This window comes from Lipotes vexillifer, unplaced genomic scaffold (genome assembly GCF_000442215.2).
Source record: "Lipotes vexillifer unplaced genomic scaffold, Lipotes_vexillifer_v1.1 scaffold3045, whole genome shotgun sequence".
Taxonomy (NCBI): domain Eukaryota; kingdom Metazoa; phylum Chordata; class Mammalia; order Artiodactyla; family Lipotidae; genus Lipotes; species Lipotes vexillifer.
The window spans coordinates 15,408-20,354 of NW_006773913.1; the positions used below are offsets into that span (position 1 = coordinate 15,408).

The window sequence follows — 4,947 nt, forward strand, 5'->3', positions numbered from 1 at the left end:
AGAGAACGAGCAGATGCCCGGCTGCACCGAGACATCGGGCATCCGGGGGCAGGGCGGGGGCGGCGGGGAGGAGGAGACATCGGAGACTCTGAACCCCTGAAAAATTCAAGGTTTGTGCAGGTTCCCCCGGGCAAGACGGAGCAGCGTGGCCCTCTGCTTAGACAGAGCCACACAGCATGTGGGACCTTAGTTCCCCGACCAGGCATCGAACCCGCAGTCCTTGCAGTGAAAGCACAGTCTTAACCACTGGACTGCCAGGGAAGTCCCCCAGAATACAGAATTCTTATCTACTTATGTGTGGTTATTCAGGCAGGGCCGTCGCTATTAACAAACATATTCCTGGGACTTCCCTGCTGGCGCAGTGAAAAACAATCCGCCTGCCAACGCCGGGGACACAGGTTCAATTCCTGGTCCAGGAAGATCCCACATGCCACGGAGCAACTAAGCCCGTGTGCCACAACTACTGAGCCCACGTGCCACAACTACTGAAGCCTGTGAGCCTAGAGCCTGTGCTCCACAAGAGAAGCCACCGCAATGAGAAGCCCATGCACCCCAACAAAGAGTAGCCCCGCTCGCCACAACTAGAGAAAGACCGTGCGCAGCAACGAAGACCCAACGCAGCCAAAAATAAATAAATATATAAAAAATAAAATAAATAAAATAGTAAGATAGATGGCACTTTGAAGGGGATGCCAGGCATGGCTGAGGGGTGGTGAAGGAAGTGAATTTATGCATATACTGAATGCTGAGACTCTCCAGCCCTCTTTCCCAATTTAGCTCCCAGGAGGCTGGTAGAAACTCTTTATATTCTAAACAGGAGAGGCAAAGATAATTTTTTGAAAAATTAAGCCAGCCCCTAAAAAAAGACATGAAAGTACTGACATAGAGGATTCCAGCTACCCTCGGTGATGGGTAACTGGAGCTCCTAACCTGGCCCTCATGGTTTAGAGGGCCATATTCTGATCTTCCTCTGGCCTCCTCGGAACCCCTGTAGAGAAGAATCCACACGGCCAAAGAGACATGCCCAGGTAGAACACATAGAATTTCCTGGCTAAAAAGCCCTAACACTGTTTCCAGGGCCTTCTTGAAATTCTTCTACTGGTCACTTTTCCTGAGGGTCAGTAAGCATATCCTTAGGCCCAAGGGATGGCCAAAGGGTGGAAGTTGAATAAAGGAAGAGTAGGCTGTGAAACAGGGTTCTTCAGTTGCACTCCTGAGTGAACAGATGGGGAATTTTAGCAAAGAACCAAATGGAAGTCCTAGAACTGAAAAGTACAGTATCTGTTGCTCTTGGTATTTTTTTTTTTTTGGCCGTGCAGTGCGGCCTATGGGATCTTAGTTCCCAGACCAGGGCCTGAGCCTGTGCCCCCTGCAGTGGAAGTGCAGAGTCTTAACCACTGGACTGCCAGGGAAGTCCCAAAAAGTACAATATCTGAAATGAAAGTTATACTGAATGGATGTAACAGAACACTGTAGCCTATAAAAGGAGAGTCTGTATACTTTAAGACAGACCAACAGGAATCACCCCATCTGAAGAATAGAAAGGAAGAAAACAATAACAACTAAAAACCACCCTTAGTGACCTGAGGGACAATATCGAGTGGTTACACATATGTGTAAGTGGAGGTCTGAAAGGAGGGACTAGAGATGCTGAGGCGGAAAAAAAATTAAAGAAATAATGGGAAAAAAATTTTCCCAAATTTGGCAGAAACTGTCAATTTACAGATCCAAGCTCAGTGAACCCGAAGCCAGATAAATACAATGAAAACACCTAGGTACATAACAGTCAAGCTGCTGAAAACCAAACATAAAAGAAAAAGAGAGGGTGCCCATAGATCAGCACTGTCCAACAGAACTTTCTGTAATGATGGAAATGTTCTACTTCTGCACTGCCCAATCTAGTAACCACCAGCCGTGTGAACATTTGAAATGTGGCTGATGCAACTGAGGAAATGAATTTTTTATTTTATTTTATTTTAATTAATTTCAATTTATATAGCCATAAGTGGCTAGTGGCTATCATACTGAACAGTGTAGCTAAGAAGCCTTATGAGATATCAACCCATCATAATATTTGCACTTTACTGATTCAAACAAACAGTAATAATAAAAACAAACAAAAAGTTTAAGATACAGAGATAATTAAAAACTTGAGAACTGACTGGATATTTGATGTTAACGAACGCTTGTTAATTTTTTAATGTGCACATAGTTATTTGTGGTTATGTTTTTAATAAGACACCATCTGTTTTAAACATATATATTGAAATATTTACAGATGAAATGATATAAATGTCTAAGATTCACGTCAAAACAATATGCTGTGGACGGGGTATAGATGAAACAATATTAACTATGGGTTGATAATTATTGAAGCTAGATGATGGGCACACAGGGACTCATTACACTATTTTATTTACTTTTGTAGAGTTAAAAATTTTTCATAAAATGTTTTTAGAAAGTAGAGCAAAAGGAGAAAGAGATGGAAAATAGGACAAAAAAAAAAGGGAGATCGGTCCAGGAGGGTCAACATTCAAATAGCAAGACTTCCAATAAGAGAGACAGAGAAAATGGAGGGAGATGTATAAAAAAGAAAAACTCCCAGAACTGAAGGATACAAGTTTCTACATTGAAAGAGCTCAAAAAGTACCTAGTAAAATGGGTGAAAAGAGACACACACACCAAGGCACATCACTGTGAAACTTCAGAACATGGAGGATAAAGAAAGGATCGTACAAGCTTTCACTGAGAAAGAACATGGCACAGAAAAGGATCAACAATCAGAATGGCTTCAGACTAGGAAGCAAATTATTTTTCTAACCTAGAATGATATACAGAAACCATCAGACAAGTGTGAAGATAAAAAAGACATTCTAAAACATGTGAAGTCTCAAAAACTTTATTCTCTACATATTTATTTTTAGGAAGCTGCTAGAGGATGTTTTTCATCAAAATGAAGGAGTAAACCAAGGAAAGAAAAATACAATAGGAGACCCAACATACCAGACAGGCGAAGGGAATGAATCCCCAGGGCTCTTATGAAGGGAGATCCCAGGATGACAGTTCCAGGTGTTGAAAGAAGTCAGTTCAGACTGACACAGTCAAAAGACTCCAAAAGGAGACTATAAGAAAGTGAAACCGATTAAGACTATCTTGAAGGGTCTGATCTCACTGCAATTTGGGAATGAATTACAGTTAACACAAAAAATTAAACAAACAGGAGCGGCCAAGCAGTGCCAGGCCAGGTGGGTACGTCTGTCGGTCCTGCCGTGCCAGCACCGGAGGCCAGCCCTGGAGGCGGCCCGGGCCCGTCCTGTGGCCGGCACCATGAAGCAGGAGTTGGCAGCCCAGAACACCCCATCCCCCAGGACGATGGCGGCCGCCAAGCGCTGTGGATTTCCGGGTACGGCTCCCTGGTGTGGAGGCCTGACTTTGCCTACAGCGACAGCCATGTGGGCTTCGTGCACCGCTACAGCGGCCGCCTCTGACAGGGAGACACCTTCCATCGGGGCAGCGACAAGATGCCTGGTCGTGTGGTGACCCTCCCTGAAGATCGTGAGGGGTGCACTTGGGGTGTGGCATACCAGGTGCAAGGTGAGCAGGTCAATGAGGCCCTGAAGTACTTGAACGTGTGGGAGGCAGTGCTCGGTAGCTATGATACCAAGGAGGTCACCTTCTGCCCTCAAGATGCCCCTGACCAACCACTTAAGGCACTGGCCTACGTGGCCATCCCGCAGAACCCTGGTTACCTGGGCCCTGCGCCTGAGGAGGCCATCGCTACGCAGATCCTGGCCTGCCGAGGCTTCTCTGGCCACAGCCTTGAGTACTTGCTGCGCCTGGAGGACTTCAGGCAGCTCTGTGGGCCCCAGGCACAGGACGAGCACCTGGCAGCCATCGTGGATGCTGTAGGCGCCATGCTGCCCTGCTTCTGCCCCACTGAGTAGGCTTTGGCACTGGTCTGAGGGGCTGAGCCCCTACATGGACACAGGGGCCAGGTCCCGACTCCAGTGCACACAGACAGACTTGATATAGCTGGAGCCCACTGAGGACACTTGGTGGGCCGACTGGGGCCTCTCTCAAGCCCCTGCCTGTCTGCCAGCCCCCAGATCTCCTACCTGACACTGACTTACTACTTGAAACTTTATTTATTGCACCATGTTGGTGTGGTGGGCAGGGGTGGGGGCCTGCCCTAGATATAGGGGCCCTGCTGAGCGGCACCCCAGCCCAGGCACCTGTTGCCTGATCAGATTCCCCCCAGTGCTGCTGCTATCTCCATACTACCCAGGCCTCCACCTCCCCAGGGAGCCTCCAAGAGCCTTGACCCTCTGCCCCTGACTCCAGACCAACCATTCCCTAGCCCCAGAAACAACACCCGTCAAAGGTCCCAGCCTGCTGGTGAGGGTAGGAGGGAGTGAGGAGAGGGGGCCCTATAAGAACTGAGGCCCCTGCCAGCCGTGCTCATTCCCCAGGTCCCCAGGGCAGAGCTGGATCTGGAGGCCAGACACAGCTGCTGAGGCTGGGCCTAGGCCTCTTACCCATTTGGCTTTGTTTCCCTGTCCTTCTGTCTGTCTGTCTGGGCTACTCCTGTCTGTTTGTTGGTCTGTTCCTGGGAAGCTCATCACTATAGGTCCTGGCACCTTCCCAGTCTGTCCCATACTATAATCCATAAGCTGATCTCATTAAAAAAATAAATAAATAAACAAAAAGACAGGCATTAATGTGTAAATATCTAATTACTTATAAAAATTTTATGGAGAAAAAAATAATCACACTATATAGCTCAGCTATGAGAAGTATATATAATCATAATAACATAAACAATGAACACTGATTAAAGCAAATTCTAAGACAGCTCTATCAGGAAAACAGGAGGATTGGAAATATGTATGTAGATGACGGCCATAAGTGGTGACAGAAGGCTGGGGACTGGGTTTTTCTTAGCTAACT

At 46.9% G+C, this 4,947-nt stretch overlaps 1 pseudogene; it reads left to right on the forward strand.

Moving 5' to 3' along the window:
* The first annotated feature begins 3,327 nt into the window (after nucleotides 1–3,327).
* LOC103071159 (cation transport regulator-like protein 1 pseudogene) lies at nucleotides 3,328–3,962 on the forward strand (annotated as a pseudogene).
* The last annotated feature ends 985 nt before the right edge of the window (nucleotides 3,963–4,947 follow it).